Source organism: Taudactylus pleione, unplaced genomic scaffold (genome assembly GCF_031769625.1).
Source record: "Taudactylus pleione unplaced genomic scaffold, aTauple2 ptg000218l, whole genome shotgun sequence".
NCBI lineage: Eukaryota > Metazoa > Chordata > Amphibia > Anura > Myobatrachidae > Taudactylus > Taudactylus pleione.
In genome coordinates, this window is record NW_028284620.1 from 12,431,528 (window position 1) to 12,457,990 (window position 26,463).

The window sequence follows — 26,463 nt, forward strand, 5'->3', positions numbered from 1 at the left end:
AAGAACTGAAGCCCAATTGCACACAGGGATTACATTTACACGTTTAATGTGCATGCAGCATCGGTAATGTAAGTATTCCTGAATGGCTACAAAACATTACTAAATCACATCAACATGATGAGATATATAGTGATATTTTCCGGTAGCTGTTTCATTATGTACTGTACATGACTAGAACCCTTGACGAGGAGCGTTTGCTTCATTTTGATACAGTTTGGGGGTTGGGACCAGGAATCATGCATCCCCCACTGCCTGTGCTCTGTTAAGTATTTTTTATGCACTATTTTTGCACTTTATATGGACAATTGAATTTGTTACACTTACTGCATCATTAAAATTAAGTAAGTATTGACCCTGAACAAATGGAGTGCAGATCTGTCTTTTATCATGTCTCAATATGTTGAGCTGGAAAAGGAACCAGAGCCGTAACAAGACTTTTTGGTGCCCTGTGCCAAATAGAGCATTGGCGCCCCCCTCATTTTTCAAAGGGACATAAAGCACCCAAAAAAGGGCCATGGGTTCATGAGGAAGGGCCAGGGAAGAGATAGGAGAGGCCAGGAGATGCTGGGGATGAAATAAGGGTTAGGTCTAGACAATACAGGGCTGATGGCCCTGTGACGTCACACCCACGTGACTTGGCCTGAAAGGGGGAGGGGTGGGGATAGTAACGGGGGACCAAAAGTGTCCCCTCGCGGGCTCGCTACGCTCGCCATGCTTCGGGCACGGTGGCTCGCTGCGGTCGCCACAAATATATATTCCCCCTCTATGCCCTAGTGGATGGTAACGCAGGAGCGGTCCAGCCTCCTGCAGCGGTCACGTGGTGTCTACGTCACTGAGGTCCTTTCTCCAACTTGGAAATAGCAGCAACCATGAAATAAGAGGAAGCTACAAGCAAGAATGATAATAAACAGAAATTTGACAGGCCCAAACAGTGCCCCCTGACCTGTGGTGCCCTGTGCGATAGCACCGGCCGCACTACCCTAGCTACGGCCTTGAAAGGAACATATATATATATATAAAATGTCCTGACTACTGGTTCACTAACTTATCAATGTCCAGCCCAAACCCCTGGACCTAGAATCATCAATCATAATTGGGGAGTATATACCTCCCCCTGTGCAATGTCCTGCCTGGCTGTCTCATAGTGGCTGCAGCACAGTTCAATATTCAAGCACCAACTCACCCCAAGTGTTGCCAAACATCACTGGCAGATGGTGTGGCTCGCCTATTTGTATAGTGAGGGAAGGAAATGTGTTACTACACAGGTATGGGAGGGGAATGTGTTTGTACAGGTGTGAGGAAAATGTGTTACAACAGCAGTGAGAAGGGAATGTGTTATTGTACAGACGAGGGAGGGGAATGTGTTACTACACAGGTGTGAGAGGTGAATGTCAAATGTATTACTACGAGGTAAGGGAAGGGAATATGTTGCAACAAGGGCGAGGGAGGGTAATGTGTTACTACAGGGGTGAGCGGGGATAATGTGTTACTACTGGTGTGTGCAAGGGATTGTATTTCTACTCAAGTGAGGGAGGGGAATGTTGAATGTGTTACAACACGGGCGAGGGAGGGAAATTACGGAGGTGTGGGAGTGGAATGTGTTAGTACACAGGTGAGGGAGGGAATGCATCACTCTAGAGGTGAAGTGTTGTTGGAGTGGTGAGACGGAAATGGAAACAGTAAATATCTAAGGTCTACCCGGATGAAACCAGGTACATCAGCTTATATATATATATATATATATATATATATACGGTATATTATTATTATTTATATGGCGCCACAAGTGTTCCGCAGCACCTTACAAAGTACATAAACAAATAGGTTGACTTACAGAGACTTACAGTACAATACAGGACATGGATAATATACTGTACATTGCTACATAAGTGACCATAATACCCAGATAAGCAACAGAGCAAAGCAACCAAGTGTTAGGTGCCCCAGTGGGGAGTAAGAAGTAGCTGAAAGTAGAGTAAGGAGAAGCACAAGAGGGTAGAGAGCCCTGCTCATAAGAGCTTAAATTCTAAAGGGCAGGGCCAAATATTAAAAATATTCTTTAATAAATCCACAGCAGTTGTCACAATAGGTCATCAATATTCATGATTGTAATCCATAGTCTGCCAAAAACAAGTAAGTTGTCTGTCAACGTTACGGTTAAATTATTAACCTTTCTAAAGATTGGCACAAATACGCAATTCGCATATAATGCACAATACAATGTTTCACATTACAGCTAAAAAAAATGAACAAAAATAACACAATAAGTCAGAGTATATAAAATAAGCATCAATAAATAGACAAAAATATTGGAAATAGTGACACCGTCTATCAGGCTCTAACTTTAATCATCAAACAACACATATTATAAGTCTCTCTGAGATAGGGTCTCATAATACCCTTACCCAAGCACCCTGTGGGGTGGCCACAGAAACACTACAAAGATTGATTTAGGTATTTGGATCATAGTCACTGATCCATATAGTAAATAAAAAATATACACCATTATACATAAAATGTATCTCATATCCGCAGAGACAAGTATCAATATGGTATACCCAAATAATTATATGCAGACCTGTGCTACCAGACAGAGCGCACCTATAACTGACATACGCCATCTGTACTGTTTACCTCGTCCAGCTTACCAGACATGCCGCTCGGCCCCCCTGTTGTGTGGGAGCAGTGGCGGTTCTAGGGGTGGGCTAACAGGGCTGTCGCCCCTAGAGGACACCACTGAGTCCCCAGAAGGTAAAAAAAAATAATCCCATAATAAAAAAAAAAACCCAGCGCCGGATATTTGTTATCAGCAGGCACCCGGCTCCCTCCCTGCAGCAGCAGCCAAAGCTCACTCCAGAGCTCCGGCTCCCACATAAAGCACTATGGGAGGGATGTCTTGACGTCTTTCCCATAGATCCGTGGTGGAGCCGTGGTCGGACCGGACGGCAGCGGACGCAGGAGCGGGCCTAAGGTAAGTATTGTGTTTGTATTTTTTATTTTTCAGAAGGAAGGCATGGGGGCATGTCTATAAGGGGGCATTACTACTGGGGGCATGTCTATAAGGGGGCATTACTACTGGGGGCATGTCTATAAGGGACATTACTACTGGGGACATGTCTATAGGGGGGCTTTACTACTGGGAGCATGTCTATAAGGGGGCATTACTACTGGGGACATGTCTACAAGGGGGCATTACTACTGGGGGCACTACTATAGGGGGCACTAATGGGAGCATTACAACTTTGGGCACTACTATAGGGGCATTCCTACTGTGGGCACTAATATAGGGGGCATTATTACTGGGGCACTACTAATGTGGCCACTACTATAGGGGCACTACTACTGTGGGCATTGTATTAGGGGCACTACTACTCAGTACTGTGGGTCTTGCGTATAAGGGGCACTACTGTGTGTCATAACATGAATAAGGGACTAATGTGTGGCGTAATTTGAATTGGGGATACTGTATTATAAAGGGAATTACTGTGTGTGGCACAATGTAATATACAGGGCATTACTGCATGTGGCATAATGTGTTTATAAAGGGCATTACTGCACATGGCAATTATTCGCCATGAGGGGAGAGCTTGGGGGAAGCCCAGCACCTTCATAAGTGCTGGGCACGCCCCACAGTGTGAATTGGGGGTGTTCCGCAAGGACACGCCCCCTTTCCGGAAGCGCGTGTGCTTTCAGTGCGCGCATAGAAAAGTCATCTCCAACAATTTTTTTTTTTTTTTTTTTGGGGGGGGGGCGCAACTGTGAACTTTCGCCCTGAGCTCCACAATGTCTAGAACTGGCCCTGTGTGGGAGACACCAGCAGCACGTGTGTGCATAGAATACTGGCCGCCCCGCTAACCGCTCATGTACCAATCAGAGGGGAAGTGGTCACGGTGCTCATCATTACTCAGCCCGGCTCCCACATGTCACGGGATAACCGGAAGTTGTCCGGCGAGTGAGCATAGGAACAGGCTGGACGCGTTATAGCATATATGGGAATGGGTGGTTCCTGCTAACAATACCTCCCCTAATCATATGGTCACTTAATAGTACAACTCCAAGGCAGAAGTCCAAAAAGTAAACTAGCCATATATGACCCAAGCAATTCAATCACACTATAGGTCCATCTTTAAAAGTATAGAGCCTGAGCTACACAGAAGCAAATTGCAATCAATGACATATATATAATAATGCAAGGCAGTCTCACTCTCTGGACTTGAAAAAAAGAGGTCTCACTCCAGTCACTAGCAGTCAACGTTTCGAGTTTTAATAACAACTCGTCATCAGGACATAAAGAAACATACAATGTGTTCATACCTTTATACCCCTTCCCTCATTGCGTGTGCCGCCAAACTGACCCACTTCCGGGTCAGTTTGGTCAAATCTGATATCACTGAGCTTGTCAATACATCAAGGAATATCCAAAGAAAAAGTGGAGGTTGCCACAAATGTATTGGTTGCATCACATGCAGCCATATGATTTGTGGTAAATATTTTGTGTATATTTTGCACAGTTGAAGGCTATGATGTCAGTACAACACACTTGAATTCCGCCCATAAAGGTGAGGAGCAGCTTTAGCATATATATACACACAAGTTTTATATTGCATAATTTTACTGTGTACATAAATCTGAGTATATATGTTGCTAACAAATGCTAGCTTATTAAATCCAATATAGAACATTCAATAGGGAAAATTTAACAAGTCTCACTAAAATAGGTTCACAGAAGTATGTGAAATAGACTTGTGAAATAACTTAATACAATCATGGAAAATTATCTATAGGAGCCGAGCTATGTCAATGAAAAATCATAAAGCGGAAAGAGGTAGCGAGAAAGATCCAGGGGGCTCTGTCTAAGCCAACCCAGTGATTGTGGAGATTCTTCCCCCTATTAAGGAGACACCTGTGTGCAATAATTAATATTGTATACTTTTTTTTTGTTTAAATATAAAATTGACATATTATTTTATATGTGGTTATATTCATTGATGGTTATATAAACAAAAAAAAAAGAAATAGCCAGGAAACACAGAGGTCAGTAATATAGTGTAGGGTATAGAGAGGTCAGTAATGTAGTGTAGGGTATAGAGGGGTCTGTAATGTAGTGCAGAGTATAGAGGGGTCAGTAATGTAATGTAGGGTATAGAGGGGTCAGTAATGTAGTTTAGGGTATAGAGTAGGGGTGAGCGGGTTCAGATTTCCAAAATCCGAACCCCCCAAGACCCCCCCTGATCCGAGCCGGGAACCAAGTCAGACTCGGGTTTTCCCGCCTAGCTCGGAACTGAAATCGAGGCAAAACATCATCATCCCGCTGTCTCGGGTTTTGGTTTCTATAAAGGCCCCGCGATCGCCGTAATTTTTCTTTCCGGCTGTGAGTGAGGAGGGAGCTGGAGCTCAGTGTGTTAGACGGACTAGTCTGACTCTGTTATAAAAAAATAATAATAATAAAGTACGGCTGGCTACTGTGAAGAGGGAGGAAGGGAACTGTTGCTGACCCTGACCATAGGGGCTGGCTGGCTGGCTACTGTTTTTAAATCTTATAAAACATATTCATAATTTCATATACAATACATAGGGGATGGCTGGCTACTGTTGTCCTTGTCCATATAGGGGTTGGCTGTTGTCCTGTCCATAGGGGCTGGCTGGCTGTAGTGCTGCTGTGTTGTCCAGGGGCTGCCCTGTCTGCTATAGGGGTACACTCATACAGATAATTTTTTATAGGGGGTGCCCTGTCTGCTGTAGGGGTACACTCATACAAATAATTTTTACAAATGCTGTTCTGTTTGTTGTGGTGTAGGCCACTGTACTTCTTCAATTTTTACAGGTGCTATCCTGTGTGGTGCAGGGCTACGCTGCCCAAAAATTCCCAAGGTGGGTGTTATAGCAAGACACTTTGAAGGCTGTAACTTTGAACTGCTTTATAGAAAACATGTGAATGAAACCTTTCCACACTGCAGGACATGATGGAGAAATCCCTTGAAGTTCAACACCTAGAGCATCTTTTTTCATGTTCTCTGAGGCCTCTCCTGACTGTGAAGAAAGATTCTCCACACTGTAGTCTTCCATTGTGACTTTTAATGGTGATTTCAATGTTGTCCACTGGCTGAGATCCATCCCATCTGAGGGTTGGGTTTTCCCCGTGAAAATGAGACAATTCACATCCAGAAGGTGACTCTTATGTTTAGCTGTGGTGTCAGTCTCTCTTTTGGCAGAATTTGCACAATCTTGGGGGCACCATGATGAATCAGACAGATCCTCCAGAGTAAACATCTGATCTGGTGTTGTATCTATTTGTTTTAAACCTTTGTGTGTGGGTTTAGTCATCTGCCGCTTGTGGTGGAGCTCTTTTTCTGCTTTCTCAATGATTTCCAGACACAAAACTTAAACCTTAAACTGAAATGTTGCAGTTAATACTCTGTTCCGCTTGTTCACATATTTAAGTAATATGGTTAAGTGGACAGTGGGAACAACGGCAATTTCAAGACCACTAACTAACTGTTTTTTTTAATGTCCCTGTACAGGTTGGGAAATTCCTTTACAGAACAGAAGGTTTGTAAAGGATTATCTAAGGCAATTGTTTATTTATTTTTGGAAAGCACGCTTCCTGTTCCTGGGATGAAAAAAATCCACTCCCAGCAAGCAGGCATGGCGCTCAAGAAAGAATTCCCAAGAAAGACACAACGTAAGACTTAAACCTTAAATCTGAAATGTTGCATTTAATGCTCTGTTCCGCTTGTTCACATATCTAATATGGTTAAGTGGACAGTGGGAACAACAGCAGTTTGAAGGTCACTAACTAACTCTTCTTTTTTTAATGTCCCTGTACAGGTTGGGAAATGCCTTTACAGAAGGTTTGCAAAGGATTATTTAAGTCAATTGATTTTGGAAGCACTCTTCCTGGGATGAAAATCCACTCCTAGCCACAGAAGCAGGCACAGGATTCTCAAGAAAGACACAAGGTAAGCCTTAAATCAGGTCCTCGAGAGCTCGCGTTTAACAGACAACCTAGCTGGTGCACAGGTGTATTCCTTACTCAGCACCATATTTGAAAAGATCCACAGGTGGAGTTAATTATTTATTACAGTTGTTATTCTGTGAGGAGACCTGGAAAACGTGCACTGTTGGTAGCTCTCAAGGACCAGGGTTGGCTACCCCTGCCTTAAAACATAGATTTTACACTTGTCCACATATCTGTGCTGGTTAAGTGGCACTTTGAGGCCACTAACTATGGTATGTTATGTCCCTGTACAGGTTGGGAAATGCCTTTAGAAGGTTTGCAAAGGATTATATAAGTCAATTGTTTATTTGTTTTTGGAAAGCACTCTTCCTGGTCCCCTTCTGGGATGAGAAAATCAACTCCCAGCAGCAGCAGCAGCCATGCTCAAGGAGTCTTCTGTGGCAAGGCTGCTGCCCGAAAAATAAATAAATAAAACAATTTTTTTTGTGTGCGTGTTAGCCACACCTGTCACTGTCATCGGCACACCTGCCATGACATCTTGCCTCTGTAGAGCCACTTTGTGCAAGGACAGATTAATTGCCAGCTTGTTTTGTGGGGGCCCAAATGAACCAATCATTTCAGCCACAGTCATGTGACAGACCCTGGCGCTGAAATGATTGGTTTGTTAAAGTGTGCATGTCCTGTTTATACAACATAAGGGTGGCTGGGAGGGTCCAAGGACAATTCCATCTTGCACCTCTTTTTTTCTTTACATTATGTACTGTTTGGGGCCTAGTTTTTCAAACTACCATCCTGTCTGCCACTGCAGTGTCACTCCTAGATGGGCCACGTGTTTGTGCCGCACACTCGTGTCGCTTAGCATAGTCATCCAGCTACCTCTGTGCAACCTATTGGCCTAAAAACAATATTGTGAGGTGTTCAGAATAGACTGGAAATGAGTGGAAATTAATGTTATTGAGGTTAATAGTAGCGTAGGAACAAAAAAAAAAACAGATTCTGTGACTTTAGCTGTTTCTATGCTTTTTTCCAACAAAGGGCACGATTCTATTTAGCGCGATGTAAATAGCGCCGGGAGTGAGCTCCCGGAGCTATTCAATACACCGAGCTGCCAAGTCCGACTAATGATTTGATTCTATTTAGCGCGATGTAAATAGCGCCGGGAGTGAGCTCCCGGAGCTATTCAATACACCGAGCTGCCAAGTCCGACTAATGATTTCTTCTCTCATCCCTCCGGGGATGAGAGAAGAAATCCGACAAAAGTCCCGTCGCGAGGCTGTTTTCTGCCCTTCGCGCCTGGAAAACAGCCTCGCGCCGGGAAGTTAGGTCGGGGAATGCCCGGTATCGCGCCTAAACACTCTGTTTAAGGCGCGATAACGAGCCTTCCCCGACCTAACATCGCGATGAATTGTATAGCTCCGGGAGCTATCTCCCAGCGCTATTTACATTGCGTTGAATAGAATCGTGCCCAAAATACAGATCCAAAACCCAAAACTAGAGATGAGCGGGTTCGGTTTCCAGAGATCCGAACCCACCCAAATTTAGCAGATCCGAGTCGGATCCAAGCCGGCTCGGATGTTTCCAACTTACTCGGATCTCTTAAATTGAGGCAAAACCATAGAGATGAAATATCGCAGTTCGCGAGCTTTCGTCTCTATAATCGGTGTAGTATATAAGGGACCGTGCAACAGACGCCATTTCACTCCAGCTGTGGAGACTGAACAGGGAGGGTGGGTAGTGCAGGGCTGGGGAGGTGCTGGTGCTGTCTGCTGTGTCCTGGGCTGGTGACTGCTGACCCATTCTGGGCTGGTGCTGTGACAGCGCTCACTGTGCTGTCTGCTGTGTCCATCTGGGCTGTTGCTGATCCATCTGGGGCTGTCTGTGCTTTCTGCTGTGTCCTGGGCTGGTATTTTTCATGTCTGCTGTGTCCATCTGGGCTGGTGCAGAACTGCAGATACATCTGGGCTGGTGCTGTGTCCATCTGGGCCCAAGTTCTAGACTCAAAAAAAGAAAAAAAATATATATATAGTCAAAAAAAAAATCAAAGTGTCTTTTAGATTTTTTTGTGTACGTGCGTGTTAGGCTTAACTGCTGTACCGCACAAGATCCAGCCAGCAACGCAAGTTGCAACCTAGTGCTGCCCGACTCCAGTCGTGCTAAAAAAAAAAAATCAAAGTGTCTTTTATATTTTTCTGTGTGTATGTGTGCGTGCGTGTTAGGCTTAACCGCAGTACCGCACAAGATCCAGCCAGCAACGCAAGTTGCAACCTAGTGCTGCCCGACTCCAGTCGTGATCAATTTGTGCTCTGGGCCCTAGTTCTGGAGCTGAAAAAAAAATTAAAATAATTTTTTTTATTTTTTTTTATAATAATTGTCTGTGTGTCTGTGCGTGTTAGGCTAGCAAGTCGGCAACGCAAGCTAGTGCTGCCCGACTCCAGTCATCACCAATCTGTGCTCTGGGCCCAAGTTCTGGACCTGAAAATAAAAAATAGTGGCCATTGTATATTTTTTTCTGTGTGCGCACGACTGCACGTGTGTGAATTTTGTAACCGCACCTTGGCTACACTATTGGTGCTTGTGACACTGATTCAAGACCGCAGAAAATATGGAGGGCTGTCACATGACAGGAGAGCAAGGCCAAGAACCACATGTTGTAGCTGCCACCAGCAGTCATCATGATAATGCAAAGCCGTCAACTTCCTTGTCCTCTATGAAGGCCCATGCCTTCAATCCTCAAGAGTATCCCAACCATCATCTTTGCACAGTCCTCAACTCTATTAATAATTATATCAATCAGTTTTGAACCAGCAAACAGGATGCAAAATTTTGGCCATTTAACTAGATGAAAAAATCAATATTGTGAGCTGTGAGGTAACCAAAATTGACTGGAAACGAGTGGAAATAAATGTTATTGAAGTTATTAATACTGTAGGAATGAAAAAATGCACATTTTATGTGATTTTAGCTGTTTTTTTTTTTTTTTTTTTAAGAAAAAAATCCAGATCCAAAGCATGTGTTTACATGTGCAATTTATCTGCTTTGATCAGCTGACCATTAGAGGTCACCTGAAGTTTGCCATAATCAGACAAACTATTTCTTTAGGTGCATACACACACAACGATTGAGTTAATGAACGACTTTAATAAACGATTTTCTACTTCAGGGTCCATAGGGTATCCACAGGATACCTTGGGGTATAGGTGTGACGTCAGTCGCTGGGCACCATAGAGTTAAGCTTTTCAGCCTCCCAGGATGCACTAGGGTCCCCCTCCTATACCCCGCCCCCGAGCCAAGGCACCTCAGTTTAGTTTGGTGCCCGGCCGGCGTCGGGTGCACCTGTCGGAGTGGGGGCTAGAAGAGCCCCTGAAGCTTTCTTCAGTGCAGCTGTGGCTGCACATCTGGATGTACAGCATGGACAGTCAGTCCTGATGTCCATGCTGTCTTCCCTACACCCCCGCCGGTACCAGAACGCCGGTACCGATCCGGGGATGCTGGTGAGCATCTGGGGTCACAGCTAGCGGTGACCCCAGATGTTCCGGACCATGGCCGGATCCAAGGGGGACAAAGGTAAGCAGCGGGGTCCCGCGGTGGGTCCCCGCTGGTCACATGGTCCTAAGTCCCCAGGCAGGGGGCTCCCTGGGGACTGGCTGCAGCGTGGAGCCAGACGACCAACCTGCGCTTTCCACTACCCCCTGGGACAGCGGACCGCAGCAGAGCGGTAGCGCTGCGGCATCCCAGGGGTTAAATGCATGCCAGGGGAGCGCGCCTTCCCTGTCTCACAGTCGGCGCCTCCCCCGCTGCACACAGCCCTCTCTGCATGCTGCCGACTGGTCCTGTGGCAGCGCTCCTCCCCCAGGCCAGCCTCCTCTCTGCTCCTCGGCGGCCATCTTCTCCAGAACGCATGGTGAACGCTGCTGGAAGCGCTGGACGGAAGCATCGTGGTCTGGGTCCCCCCGCATACCTCTCCTCCGCTGTGGCTCAGGTCTGTGTATGCAGCGCTGTGTCCTACCAGGCCCTGTGTCTGTGTAGTTGAGTGATCAGCGCTGTTAGTGCAGGAATTGTTATTTCTCTGCATTGTATGTGACTGTGCTAGCGCTGCCTGTAACTTTTCTTCTCTAAACTGTCAGCTTTATTACTGTCCCTGTTCTTTCTGCTAAAGCCCTTGCGGTGCGGTGCTGCAGGGTGGTCTCTCGCCTATTTAATACTTAATTGGTGAGAGTGGTCACATACGTGGTGCCATCATGTCTGAAAGTGATTTTCCCCTTCGGCTACAGTGTACTACGTGCAAAGTACCGTTAGCGGAGGGGGAGGGTAGCGCGGAGGGCCTTTGCCGGCAGTGTTTGTCCATGGCGCGGCCTATTACGGTTACAGCACCGGTACAGGAGCCGCCCTGGGCTTGTTTCGCTCAGGCGTTAACAGCTTTAGTGGGCCAGTTAGCTCCGCAGCCCGCGTTTACTCCGATGGGTTTGTCCCAGCAGTCTGTGGTGTCGCCACCCATGCAGGGGTTCCCACGACAATTGGTGGTACCCCACAGTCTCCCTATTTCCCCGCTCCCGGGTTCTCAGGAGCCAGCGTGGGTTAACTCCCTGACGAGTTCTGTACAGCACTTGTCGGATGTGTTGCAAGGGGAGTCTGTGATGCGGCCTCATAAAAGGCCGGTGGCGTCTCTGTCCGCTCCTTATGAGGATGACGAAGGGACGTCTGATGATGGGGAGATTCTGGATCCTTACGATCAGGAACCTCTCCATACTAAGGACGCTGATGCTAAGTCCAAAGTATATATTCCTGGACTTATTCGGGCGGTCCGCACAGCCTTGGTGATTGAGGACGAAGTTCCCCCAGCGGCTAAATCTAAGTATGCCTTTTTCAAAGATGTGAAGGGCGATGCCACAGTCTTTCCTCTTTCGGGTCAGTTGGTGGACCATTTAGAGGAGGCGTGGAAACAGCCTGGCAAGCGATACCAGCCGCAGAGACGCCTGGCGGTGGCTTATCCGTTCGCGGATAATTATTTTGCTAAGTGGGAATCCCCTCCACAGGTGGATTCTCACGTGACCCGTCTTGTCCGTAGTGCCACATTGCCGATGCCATCCATGTCCTCCCTTAAGGATGCTACGGACCGCAAGGTAGAAATCTGCCTGAAGTCCGCTTATTCCCTTGCAGGGGGGGCAGCACGGCCGGCTATGGCCATTTGCTGGGTTGCCAGAGCGATGGAGCGCTGGGCGGATTCATTAGAGGCTTCTTTTGAATCCGACTGTCCGGCCGAACAGGCAGAGTTGATTGGCAATCTCCGTGATTCGGCCACCTACATCAACGAGGCGGCTCTAGACATTAGTACTCTGGTGTCTAGAATTTCTTCAGCAGCGGTAGCTGCTCGTCGCACCTTGTGGCTGCGATCCTGGAAGGCGGACGCAGATTCCAAGAAAGGTCTGGAAGCGTTGCCATTTACCGGAGAAGTTCTCTTCGGTCCGGATCTGGATAAGATTGTGGCCACGCTGGCGGCAGCCAAATCTGCTTGTCTCCCGTCGGCCACTGCTCCTTCTGGTTCTGGACCATCGTCCTTTCGGTCATCTAGGGCCCAGGGCAGGCCCAAACCACAGTCGTTTCCTCGACAGGCTGGCTCTAAGAAATCGGTCAAGCCCCGGAAGCAGGCATGGAGTACCAGACGTCCGGCCCCCAAGCCAGATGACAAGCCTGCGGCCTGACGGTCCGGGCCTCCCTTTGGGGGATCCCAGGGTGGGAGGCCGCCTGCTACAGTTCGCCCAGTGTTGGTCGACCACTACGACAGACACTTGGGTTCTGGAGGTGGTTTCCCACGGATACGCCCTCTCCTTCCGGCACAGACCCCCGGCTCGCTTCTTCACCACGGGTCTACCATCAGACTGGAACAAGGCTACGGAGCTGCGGAAGGTATTGCACACTATGCTCCAGGCTGGAGTTATAGTGCCTGTTCCATTCTCCCAGAGGGGCCAGGGTTTCTATTCAAATCTATTTTTGGTACAGAAACCCAATGGGTCATATCGTCCGATTCTCAACCTCAAAGCGCTCAACAGGTCTTTGCGGGTCCCGAAGTTTCGGATGGAGACACTACGGTCCATCATTCTGGCGCTGGAACCTGGGGACTACAAGGTGTCATTGGACATACAGGACGCTTACCTGCATGTCCCTATTCTTTCCGCCATCAACAGTTCCTCAGGTTTGCAATCCGCAGCGACCACTTCCAGTTTCGGGCGTTACCTTTTGGCCTGGCAACAGCACCACGTGTTTTCACCAAGGTGATGGCGGTCATGGCGGCTTCTCTGCGGCTGCAGGGAGTCCGCATGTTGCCGTATTTGGACGACCTGTTATTGGTGGCAGGATCTCCAGAGCTCCTGTTACGCCACTTGGACCTGACCATTGCACTGCTGCAACGGCACGGCTGGCTAATCAACTGGCAGAAGTCCACTCTAATCCCGTCTCGGAGGATTCTGCATCTTGGAGCCTTATTGGACTCGGGACAGCAAAGGATCTTCGTGACGGAGGACAAGATCTCTGCTTTACAGTCAAGGGTGCGCAGTTGCCTGCACAGCCGCCGGGTGTCCTTACACTCGGCGATGAGGTTACTGGGCTCCATGGTGTCGGTGTTCGACATGGTGGAATACGCCCACTTTCACTCCAGACCTCTGCAGCACCTGATCCTGTCCAAGTGGAACGGGCTGCCTCAGTCTCTGAAGTCCCAGACGATTGTGCTCACCCCGGAGGTTCGCCTGTCCCTTGCGTGGTGGTTACAGACGATCCACCTCAACAAGGGACGTCCGTTCTGGGTTCCAAATTGGGTCCTGTTGACAACGGACGCCAGTCTTCGAGGCTGGGGAGCAGTTTCGGGTCCACACTTGTTCCAGGGCAGGTGGACGCCGACAGAAGCGGAGCTTCCAATAAATATCTTGGAACTCCGTGCGGTCTTCAATGCTCTCCAGCAGGCACAGCGGTTTCTCCAGGGTCGCCCGGTGCAGGTCCAGTCGGACAACGCTACCACCGTGGCCTACATAAACAGGCAAGGAGGAACTCGCAGTCGGGCCGCTCTCGTAGAGGTCTCTCGGATCCTGGTTTGGGCGGAGTGCAATCTTCCGGCCATATCAGCGGTCTTCATCCCGGGAGTGCTCAATTGGGAGGCGGACTTTCTAAGTCGCCAAGACGTTCATCCGGGGGAATGGTCCCTGCACCCGGACGTTTTTCAACTACTGGTGGACAGGTGGGGTCTTCCAGAAATCGACCTCATGGCGTCCCGGCACAACAACAAGTTGCCGGTGTACGGGTCTCGCACAAGAGACGAAGGGGCGTCTCTGGTGGATGCTCTGTCCGTCCGGTGGACGTTCCGGTTCGCATACCTGTTCCCTCCGGTCTCCCTTCTTCCACGGGTAATCCGGAAATTCAAACAGGAAGGAGGGACGCTCCTGTTGATAACTCCCGCGTGGCCCAGACGGCACTGGTTCTCAGACCTTCAGGGTCTGTCCGTGGACAGTCCTCTGCGGTTACCGATACGACCGGACCTTCTGTCTCAGGGTCCTTGCCTTCACCCGGACCTGACTCGGCTGTCTTTGACGGCGTGGCTGTTGAGACGGCCATGCTGAGGTCCCGGGGGTTTTCCAGCTCTGTGGTGCGTACCATGTTACGAGCTCGGAAACCGTCTTCCGCGAGGATATACCATCGCGTGTGGCATACGTTCTTCCAGTGGTGTCGACCGAGAGGTTATGCACCGCGGGAGTTTCGTCTGTCTCGGATTCTCGCCTTCCTGCAAGCGGGACTAGATCATGGGCTTTGCCTTGCTTCTTTGAAGGTACAGGTTTCGGCCCTATCTGTCTGGTTTCACCGTAGGATTGCTACAATCCCGGATGTGCGCACCTTTATGCAGGGTGTTCTCCGCATTCAGCCGCCCTTTGTTCCACCTGTGGCGCCTTGGGATTTGGCTGTGGTCCTGAGGGCTCTCCAAGGACCGCCGTTTGAACCACTGGGCTCAGTGGATCTTAAATGGCTAACAGCTAAGACTGTTTTCCTTCTGGCCATTGCTTCGGCCAGACGTGTTTCTGAGTTAGGGGCTCTTTCTTGTAGACCGCCTTTCTTGGTTTTTCATGGGAACAGGGCAGTGCTCCGCACTCGGCCCGAGTTTCTTCCCAAAGTTGTTTCCCAGTTTCATGTTAACGAGGAAATAGTTGTTCCAGCCTTTAACTCACCGGGTCTTTCTGTGGGTGAGGCCTCTTTGGATGTTGTGCGGGCCTTAAGGACTTATGTTGACCGCACTTCTTCGTTTAGGAAGTCGGACGCTTTGTTTGTCCTCTATGGCTTCCGTAAAAAGGGTTGGCCTGCTTCAAAGCAAACTTTGGCAGCCTGGATCCGTATGGCTATTTCTGAAGCTTATCTTCATGAAGGCCTACCGGTCCCACCTTCTCTGAAGGCTCATTCCACTAGGTCTGTGGGTCCTTCGTGGGCAGCTCGACGTGGTGCCTCGGCAGTTCAGATCTGCAAGGCTGCTACGTGGTCCTCTGTCCATACCTTCGTGAGGTATTACAGGTTTGACACCTTCGCCTCTCAGGATGCTTCCTTCGGGCGGCGGATTCTCCTTTCTGCACAGGAGCGTCCCCACCCTTAAAGGATACTGCTTTGGGACATCCCCAAGGTATCCTGTGGATACCCTATGGACCCTGAAGTAGAAAATATGAGATATGGTAAGAACTTACCCTTGTTATCTCTATTTCTACGAAGTCCATAGGGTTCCACAGGACTCCCGCCCTGTCGCACCTGTGCTGCAGATGGGCTTTGCTCTGGTCACCGGTTTTCCGTCTCCCTCTGGTGAGAATGTGATTCTTGTATGTGTCCAGATCTTTTTTCCTCTCTCTTCCTTCTCCTCCTCCGGCCTATGGCTTGATAACTAACTGAGGTGCCTTGGCTCGGGGGCGGGGTATAGGAGGGGGACCCTAGTGCATCCTGGGAGGCTGAAAAGCTTAACTCTATGGTGCCCAGCGACTGACGTCACACCTATACCCCAAGGTATCCTGTGGAACCCTATGGACTTCGTAGAAATAGAGATAACAAGGGTAAGTTCTTACCATATCTCATATTTTCTCCCTTGTAAAAATGAACTAAAATCGTTTACTAAAGTTGTTCATTTACTATGTTCATTTAAATGTAATGAACGATTTTTATGAACTACAAACGATTTTTGCATATTAACTTAGTCTGACTGAACTACAAACGTGAACGCGCATGAACAATAACCGTTCATCATTTGACTCAGAAAGTGAACGATTTTTTGAACGATTATCGTTAAACGATATCGTTTAACGATAATCGTTCAAAAAATCGTTGTGTGTGTATGCACCTTTTAGAATTAGAAGGGTCATCTGTGGCCCTTGGGTCAGCTGCATGTTGAAAGATATGTGATATGTATAACAGTTAATCAAACAGTTGAACAAACTTTGAAAAACATTTGAGACCAGTTTATATCAACTAAGGGCCTGATTCAGACCCACTCGCGAGCGGCTGTCCGCTCGCAAGTGGGTCGATGTTCTGGACTGAGCATGCGCCAGACGCGACGAGCGAAGGAAAGTCCTTCGCTCGTTGTGTCTGATCAAAGGGGGCGTGCAGTCGATGTTGATTGACAGCACGTCCCCTTTGGTAGGCGTGCCGGGGGCGTGCCTCCCGTCAGAAGCCGGCCCACTGACATCACTAGTGATGTCAGTGGGATTGATTTTGGCTCTGATAGAGCCAAAATCACTCCGGAGCTTGCGGTTGAAAACCTCAACCGCAGGCTCCGGCTCGCAGTTTCGATGGTCGCGATGGTCACTACCATCGCGGCCATCAAAATGCACGCTCGTATAGCCTGTGGGTGGTGACCCACAGCTATACGAGTGTCCAGGAGGACGCTCCATTTTCATGGAGGCCGGCCCTCATTCAGAGCGTGTGCTCTGCTCAGAGCGTACGGCTCTGAATGAGGGCCTAAATTTGTCATTGTTTTATGTGTTTGCTGAACATGGTTTGGACTACGGGATGCACTAACAAAACTCTTAGGGCCGTATTCAATTAGTTTTGCACCCGCAATACTTTTTCACATGCCGGACTTTTCGCTTACATCGCGTGTTTTGCATGTGGAAAAGTATCTGGCACGCTCCCGCTATTCGCCGTATTCAGAAAGGGCGCGAAAACGGCACTGAAACGGAAACTGAAACAGGCGAAAAGTCCTGTCAAAAATAAGGAACTCAGCCTGACACCCCCAAAAAGATGCACTAACATTGGGGATCACTATAGATGCCCCCAATTAGCCCTAATGAAAGTATTTGGGGTGCTTAAGTTGTGCCAATTGGTGACAATTAGCGCATTAACACAAGTGGTGAGGAATAGCATTAAGCAGTATTTTTATGTGAAAATAATTACTCCCAGCAAATTTCGGGTACTTCAAAATTGGTGCTAGCATATATTTAAGTTGATAAAGTGAAGTTTTAAATTACGTTAAATATCCACCTGCCGCAAGCACCTGCAATCGGAAAAACACCTGGGGCATACTTGGGGACCACCAGAAGTCTATTTCGCTAGTTTTTAAGTTTGTCCCCCAACTTTGCACTTTTTCACCACCAAAATTAAAGTACTTTTTTGGGGTGTTCTAAAAGTCCTTTTTAAGTTTTTTTTTTACACAGTTTATCTTTGGGGGACTGTCCCAAGGGTGCAGGGGGGTATCCCGAAGTCTGCACCCCAAAACCGCAATTCTGCACTTTTTTCCGCCTGCTATTCATAGGCGAAACTTTTCCGCTGATTACATTGCATTGACTTTTCGCGTACGCGAAAAGTCTTTGGAATTGAATACGGTGGAAACTTTCCGCCTGGCGAAATTACATCATCTGCGATAATTTTCCGAAGATTTGGACTTTTCGCCTCTAATTGAATACGGCCCTTAGAGCTATGTATGCAAATGCTAGGATCTGTGCTGATAAATTATTCAGAATTAACTGCAATAGTAACAAGGTATGATCTGGATATTGTGCCGATTACGGAGTCATATCCTGGATACTCTCATTAGCTGGAACTTGGTGACCTGGCCGTGAGTATATCCTCCCCATCTACCCCATCTGTGTCACACCTGTTTGTCTGCCCCTCCCCTTTACAATGTAAGCTCTTACAAGCAGGGCCCTCTACCCTCTTGTGCTTCTCGCTACTTCATCTACTTCTTACTCCACACTAGGGCATCTAACACTTGGTTGCTTAAGCTCTGCTGCTTATGTGGGTGTTATGGTCGTTAATGTGGCAATGTATATTATCCATGTCCTTGTCCTGTAATGTATTGTATTGTTCTGTAAGTCTTTGGGCACCTATTTGTTTTACATACATTGTAAGGCACTGCACCATATAAATAAATGATAATAATAATACTTTTATATGCATTGTATGTGTATTCTTTTTAATGGAAACCTTAGTTTATTTGCAGATTAAGACTGCAGGGTGCCATAGGGTAGCAATGGTGCCGTCACATTCACACCCCCGTTTTCATAGACCATCCCCTGACACCACCCACAAACGGCACTATCTGTCACTCCAATGAGCGCTCAGTCTGTGTACTTTGAGCGCCTGATTCCTGATCACTAAGACTGGCTTGCGCACACGCACTGTGGCTTATACGCATGCGCAGAATGTGAAAATTGGCCAGCTACGAGCGAACGCCGCGTTGCGTCTGGGTCTAAATCAGGCCCTATGTTCATTATCATCTTTACTAACAGATGCACTGCATATGTATATACATTTTAGATTTACAAGTGTCAGAATATAATTATATGTATAATAAATGTTATTTATTTTATGCATGTGGGCATATTTTCAGGTCATTTATGATCAATGTTTCGTTCTTCATCAGTGCTGTCTATCTAGTTAATTAGTTTCTCCTTTGGTTTGCTACCATATTTGACAGCTGCAGGGGGTTAATTGATTTCTTTGTGAATTCATTGAGCGTCGGAGGCTAATTAGTTTAGGAGATGTATAGGAGACTATCTTGTTTTGTCATTTTTAAATTGGTGTATTAAGAATCACTGTATGTGTTCTGCAAGTATGTTCTATACAGCACTGCGTTTAAATGGTTTCTGTATGTGTACAACTAACAATATCTGATTTGGGGCAATATTAATACCCCTTTTCCACCAAAATTCCGGGTCTGACCCGTAGTTGGAACAGGGAGCCTGTTTCAGACCCGGCACGCCCACCTTTGGTGGGCGTGACGGGGGCGTGGCTGCCCAGACAGAGGCGTTCCCATGGGAACGCCTACCGTCTGGGGCCGGCCCCACTGACATCACTAGTGATGTCAGTGGGAGTGATTTTGGCTCTGATAGAGCCAAAAGCAGTCCAGGGCTTGTGGCAGCGAGACCCTACCGCAAGGGTCTCGTCGCAAGCCCGATGGTCGCAATGGTCTTGACCATCGCGACCATCATTTTGGCCGCTCACTATAGCTGTGGGTGGTCACCCACAGCTATGCGAGCGGCCTCCTGGCCGCTCCAAAGAGTAAGAGGGCCGGCCGTGATTCAGAGCGAGCGCTCTGTCAGAGCGTCCAGCTCTGAATCAGGGCCTGGGTTCCTATCCGGATCAGACCCAGAATTTAGACGGCGCCGACTCGGGATATTCCCGAGTCGGCACCGCTCACACCGCAGTCGGGTCTGCATGGACACGGCTTTTCCGGCGTGAAAGTGGACGCTTGGAGATGACGTCATCTCCAAGCGCCACTGAAGCTGGACCAATCGGCCGGCTTGCGGCGTACTGCAGGTCATCAAGACCCGGAGTGCGCCGTACACACAGCAGGATTTCACTGGCTACGCCCGTGTTAAACCCTGCTATTTCCCTGAGTTGGATTGCCGGGTCACTCAACCCGGCGATCCAACCCTCACCCCTTTTACACCAAGGAGCTGCCCGGGTTAACCCTGCAATAACCCAGGTTTTAGCTCCGATGTAAAAAGGGTATTACTGAGCTGCTTTGTCTGATATGCCTCAAAATTAATAATGTCTCTTAATTTGAAAGTCTGCTTATTAGAGCTAAGCAATGAAAATGGCGGTAATATAGTGTTTCCACACATGTGCAGAGCCCGGCCCATCCCACAAGTCATTATCATTAGCGAGTGTGCATTGGCACCTTCCCTATATGACTCCTAAGAGGCATATATGTACATAATTGATGGACCATGCAGCATTACTGAACATTGAGACTGTCCCTTGCCATCATAGTTCCGAGTCTCTGGTCATAAGGTTTGATATGCTAAAAGTGCGTGCGAGTCTGTACATGTTCACTTCTGAGCATGTGCAGAGCAATGTACCGCAAGATATGGCTGGGGTCACAGAAGGGGTCTGGCTGGAGACACCACACCCCTTGTTTGAGTGGCGATGCCCCTTTTTTGGAGCGTGTGCCTGCGGCGTGTGTAAAAGTTACCTCTTCCCTATCAGGCACCCTGCAGCTCTAGAAACAGTGGCACAATATCTGATATGGTGCCAAAACTGGGACCACTCATTACCAGATCTCTAGTTTCGCCTACGGTTAGCAAGTAATTAAAGCTAAAGTTTAGCTCTTACAGCAAATTTGGGTAATAGGCTATTGGAGAGGTCGCCACTTGCCAATGCTAATGCTTAGTGTGGGAGTCTATGTCACAATCCTGGCCAGGGGCTGGCTTGCAACTTTTAGCCTGAGGGGCAAATGCATGCAGGCGGCCCTGGCAGAGGAGTAGCGTGTAGCCAGGGTGCCCGAAAGAACGTGAGTGCTACGGCGCCCCCCCCTCAAGTGTTCTAGGGAGGAGGCGGGTCCATATGGGATTAATGTAAGGTAAAAATAAAGATTAGGGGCAGCCCCCTGTCGTAGTGCCCATATGCAGTGCCACCCTGTGCCACAGGAGGACACCCTTATGCAGGCCTCAAGTAGTGCCCCCAGTAGTGATCCCCCCTATGCAGTGCCCCTTGTGCCCCCAGTAGTAAGCCCCTTATATAGTGCCCCCAGTAGTGGTAACCCTTATGCAGTGCCCCTTAAATAGTGGCCCCAGTTGTAGTCTTCCCCCTATGCAGTACCCCCACTATTGCCCTTTATATAGAGCCCCCAGCAGTGGTCCCTCGATGCAGTGCCCCCAGTGGTAGTCCCCTCCCCCCTATGTAGTGCCCCTAGTAGTAGTCCCCTCCCCCCTATGCAATGCCCCTAGTAGTAGTCCCCTCCCCTTGTAGTGCCCCTAGTAGTAGTCCCTCCCCTTGTAGTGCCCCCCATAGTAGTCCCCCCCTTGTAGTGCCCCCAGTAGTAGTATTCCCCCCCTTGTAGTGCCCCCAGTAGTATTCCCACCCTTGTAGTGCTCCCAGTAGTCCCCCCCTTGTAGTGCTCACAGGAGTCCCCGCCTTGTACTGCCCCCAGTAGTATTCCCCCCTGTAGTGCTTCCAGTAGTCCCCCCCTTGTAGTGCTCCAAGGAGTCCCCCCCTTGTAGTGCCCCCAGTAGTATTCCCCCCTTGTAGTGCTCCCAGTAGTCCCCCCCCCTTGTAGTGCTCCCAGGAGTCCCCCCTTGTAGTGCCCCCAGTAGTATTCCCCCCCTGTAGTGCTCCCAGTAGTCCCCCCCCCTTGTAGTGCTCCCAGGAGTCCCCCCCTTGTAGTGCCCCCAGTAGTATTCCCCCCCCCCTGTAGTGCTCCCAGTAGTCCCCCCTTGTAGTGCTCCCAGGAGTCCCCCCCTTGTAGTGCCCCCAGTAGTACTCCCAGTAGTCCCCCCTTGTAGTGCTCCCAGGAGTCCCCCCCGTAAACCCCAGTAGCCCCCCCATGTAGTGCTCCCAGTAGTCCCCCCCTTGTAGTGCTCCCAGGAGTCCCCCCCTTGTAGTGCCCCCAGTAGTATTCCCCCCTTGTAGTGCTCCCAGGAGTCCCCCCTTGTAGTGCCCCCAGTAGCCCCCCCTCTAGTGCTCCCAGTAGTCCCCCCCTTGTAGTGCTCCCAGTAGACCCCCCCTTGTAGTGCTCCCAGTAGTCCCAGTCCCCCCCCCGCAGCAGAGACATAATAAAAAACAAAAAACACTTACCTGATAACCGCTCCTGGTCCCGCCGCCGAGATCAGCTCCCGCCGCTTTGCATTATGGGAGTGACGCGTCACTCCCATTACCCACTGCTGGAGCCGGAAGATGTCCGGCTCTGGCAGTGGGAGCAGCAGCCGATGAGAGTCTATCTGACTCTCATCAGCTGCTAAAGCAAACACACAGCTGCCGGCTCCGGCGGCTGTGTGTTTGTGCTGTGTAGCGCTGACCGAACTCTGTCCGGTCAGCGCTACACACGTGGTGCAGTCTGTGTCACAGTGACACAGTCTGCACCGCGGCCCGCATGACGCTGCGGCCCGGGGGTCACATGGCACCCTGCCCCCCGGCCCAGCCCGCCACTGATCCTGGCTAGTTTTTACCTTTTGTGACTTACCTCTGCCAGCTGCTCCATGGATCTGTGTTTGTAATTCTCCTGGGACATCTGCTCTGGCTGAATCATGCTGGCTGTGTGTGCAGACTACTCTCCTCCCCACACTGATTAATCACCTGGACCCTGTTCTGTCTGTGAGCATTGCTAGTCTTAATTGGAATCACAGGTGTGGTCCTGATTCTCAAGGGCTGCAGAGATGATTACTCCCTCTGCATGTTGTGCCTTGCTCCACTCAGAATGCCACTGCCAGACCACCTGTCTGTATCCACCAATCGCTGCCAGACTCTAGGTATATAGATCCTCCTCTAATAGCACTCAGTGCTTGAACATCTAGTTACGTTCCGTGGTGTACTACTTGTGCTATAGCTGTACCTCTGTGTACCAGTATGTCCCAGGCTCCTGCTGGTTCCTAGACAAGTGCTATCCGTAAGCCTGCTGCGCTCAGCTATCCACGCTACCATTTCTCACCCACGGCTCCCAGGCCGCACCAGGTAGCTTCCACGCTACTATCTCTCACCTACGGCTCCCAGGCCGCTCCAAGTAGCTTCCACGCTACCAGCTTCTCCACACGGCTCCCGGGCCACACCAAGTAGCTTCCACGCTACCATCTCTCACCTATGGATCCCAGGCCGCTCCAAGTAGCTTCCACACTACCATCTCTCACCAACGGCTCCCAAGCCGCTCCACGTGGCCACCCAGCTACCAGCGTCTACCCACGGCTATCCAGCCGCTCCACGTAGCCACCAAGCTACCAACGTCTACCCACGGCCTCCCAAGCCACAACAAGCAGCTTCTACGCCACCATCCGTCTGCAAGCCCGTCTACTAGTAACCCGACCACCTCAGTCAGCCTACCTGCCGGTCCCAGTCCAGTCCCTCCAAGTTCCTTCTGGTCTCATTCCTACGTCTCAAGTTTCCAGTTCCAGTCACTCATCACCAAAGGCAGTTCTCACTGCTACCCACTTCTTCTAATAAAAGAGCTATTCATGTTACCCATGGTTCCAGTCCAGCCGGCCTCCAGTGATTCCAGTTCATCACCTGATACAGGTAACTCTCTAGCCCCAACTGTGACAGTATGTTCAAGCCTAACGATGGTGGCGGATCAAGCACCTAATCCTGGATCAAGTGCTTTCCGTAACCTAATCACTCGTTTGGATTCACAGGAGGCGGTACAGCATCAAGTACTACAGCTTCTGCAAATTCTGACTAACCAGCTAGATGATACCCAAATCTTACCTGAACCCCTAACTACTTTCCATCAACTGCTGGAACAGCTACAGGCTCTACTCAGCAAAATTTTTCAGATTATTCCTGAATTTCTTATAGCTACCTCTGTCTCAACTAAAAACTCTTTCTTGGAATCTCTAAGAACCAAAGATCCTTCCATGCCAAGTAAAGTGAGACATCGAAGTTACCCGCGCTCCAAGCTCTCTGTGGCTGAACGCCAGCGGCGTAAAGTTTTGTATCTCTGTCGATATTGTGGATCTTCTGACCACTTTATCAAAGACTGTTCCCTTTGCAAATCCAGCAGTGGTTCCAGGTGTCAACGTCTCAGTGCCTGTTCCGGTCCCGTCCCAGATTCTGCCTGTTCCGGTTCCGTCCCAGATTCTGCCTGTTCCGGTCCCGTCCCAGATTCTGCCTGTTCCGGTCCCGTCCCGGATTCTGCCTGTTCCGGTCCCGTCCCGGATTCTGCCTGTTCCGGTCCCGTCCCGGATTCTGCCTGTTCCGGTCCCGTCCCGGATTCTGCCTGTTCCGGTCCCGTCCCGGATTCTGCCTGTTCCGGTCCCGTCCCGGATTCTGCCTGTTCCGGTCCCGTCCCGGATTCTATGTGTTCCGGTCCCGTCCCGGATTCTGCGTGTTCCGGTCCCAGCCCGGATTCTGTCTATTCCGGTCCCAGCCCGGATTCTGCCTGTTCCGGTAGGGAACTCTAGTTGGCAACCCCAGGAGGGGTCTCCAGAGTCTCAACCCCAGGAGGGTCCTTAAGTCTCGTAACCCAAGAAGGGGTTTTGAGTCACTCACCCCAGGAGGAAGTCTCTGTCCTCGCATCCCAAAAGGGGGGTTCATGTTCCATACCCCAACAGGAAAAGTCGAGTCAGCTTCCCCAGAAGGGGATTTTGGGTCCCATAGTCCAACAGGCAGTGTCAAGTTCTGTACTCCAGGAGGGGACCTTAAGTCTCTCACCCCAGGAGAGGGTTACAAGAATTATGCCCCAGGTGGGGATCTCAAGTCTCATGCCCCAGGAGGGGGTCTCAAGTCTCGTAACCCAAGAAGGGGTTTTGAGTCACTTACCCCAGGAGGAAGTCTCTGTCCTCGCATCCCAAAAGGGGGGTTCATGTTCCATACCCCAAAAGGAAAAATCGAGTCAGCTTCCCCAGAAGGGGATTTTGGGTCCCATAGTCCAACAGGCAGTGTCAAGTTCTGTACTCCAGGAGGGGACCTTAAGTCTCTCACCCCAGGAGAGGGTTACAAGAATTATGCCCCAGGTGGGGATCTCAAGTCTCATACCCCAGGAGGGGGTTTCAAGTCTCGCACCCCAGGAGGGGGTCTCAAGTCGTGCACCCCAGGAGGGGGTCTCAAGTCGTGCACCCCAGGAGGGGGTCTCAAGTCGTGCACCCCAGGAGGGGGTCTCAAGTCGTGCACCCCAGGAGGGGGTCTCAAGTCGTGCACCCCAGGAGGGGGTCTCAAGTCGTGCACCACAGGAGGGGGTCTCAAGTCGTGCACCCCAGGAGGGGGTCTCAAGTCTCGCACCCCAGGAGGGGGCCTCAAGTTGCACACCCCAGGTGGAGGTCTCAAGTTGCGCACCCCAGGATGGGGTTTCTAGTGCTATTCCCCAGGAGGGGAATTCAAGTGCCTCATTCCAGATGGGGATCTCAAGTCTCGTACCCCAGGAGGGGGTTTCAAGTCTCGCACCCCAGGAGGGGGTCTCAAGTCTCGCACCCCAGGAAGGGGTCTCAAGTCACGCACCCCAGGAGGGGGTCTCAAGTCTCATGCCTCAGGAGGGGGTTTCAAGTTCCAGTTATCAGGGAGAAGAGTCTTATACTACAAAATCTGATCCTGGTTCCTGTTCAACATCTCCTGCTAATATTGTTCCAGAGGATGACAGTTCCTGTAGTCTGTTCTCAGCCTCGATTGTTGAAGCTGCTGTCTCTGGCTCCTCAGGACTCCTTCCAGTTCCTTTAGTTAGTCCAAGTACCGAACAGCTGTCAACTTCAGTTTTTTTGACTCCTCATCAATCGGAGCATCCTCAAGTCTCTTCCAGCCCTGCACCTGAGTGTGCTCCACAATCTTCGAACACACAAACTTCATCGGATACTCCAGGATGCATATATTTCGATGGGGACTTATCGCAATACTTTGCATTACTGAAGCATTATGCTGCAATCATGGAAGCAGATCCAGCTTGTGGTATCACTCCTACCAACTTTACTAAATACCTTTTCGCTTCTTTTAGAGGTAAGGCGTTGGACTGGGCCAACCCTTTCATCGAGTCAAAAGATCCTGAGCTTCTAAGTATAAAAACTTTCAGTGAAGCTGTTATTAAAGAATTTGCTCCTATGTGTCCGTCTCCAGATACCTGTTCTGGTAAATATTCTAAAGTTATTTCAGCACCTTCAGATATTAAACTCGCATACACTGCTGTACTCCCTTCTCAAAATCATATGGTACAGGATCAATCAGTCCGAAAGAAGAAGACTCAAAGAACTTTTAGAGACCAACAACATGATACCATGAGAGTTGGTTGTGTTTCCCTCTACCCATCTTCAGAGTCCTCTAGGTTTTCAAGTCATGTTAACTCCTCTGATCTTCCGTTGGACATGGATTCTGATTCTGAATTCGATCCTGTGCATGACAATACTCCTTTCCTCGACAACCATTTGGTATCAGACCATCTGCCATTTGACCCTGTCCTTTCCAGTCATGTATTTCCACAGGACTTACCAGAGATCCCATGTCTGTTGATTGGCACAAAATGATCTCGCAGCAGAAAGAAGAATCGACGAAGGTCTTGAATCATCCCCTTTGAAGAATTTCCACTCCTGGTATCCCAATAATGTAGAATTAAGAAGATGTCTAAAGAGATGTTTCTAGAGTGATGGTGT

General features: G+C 49.3%; 1 long non-coding RNA gene across 1 annotated transcript in view; it reads left to right on the forward strand.

Annotated features, from left to right (window-relative positions):
- The first annotated feature begins 5 nt into the window (after nt 1-5).
- LOC148517395 (uncharacterized) overlaps nt 6-26,463 on the forward strand; it is a 71,604-nt gene continuing 45,146 nt past the window's right edge. The window contains exons 1-3 of the long non-coding RNA XR_015879296.1: nt 6-68; nt 6,522-6,682; nt 6,829-6,959. This is a non-coding gene — a long non-coding RNA (uncharacterized LOC148517395). The remainder of the gene's footprint in view (nt 69-6,521; nt 6,683-6,828; nt 6,960-26,463) is intronic.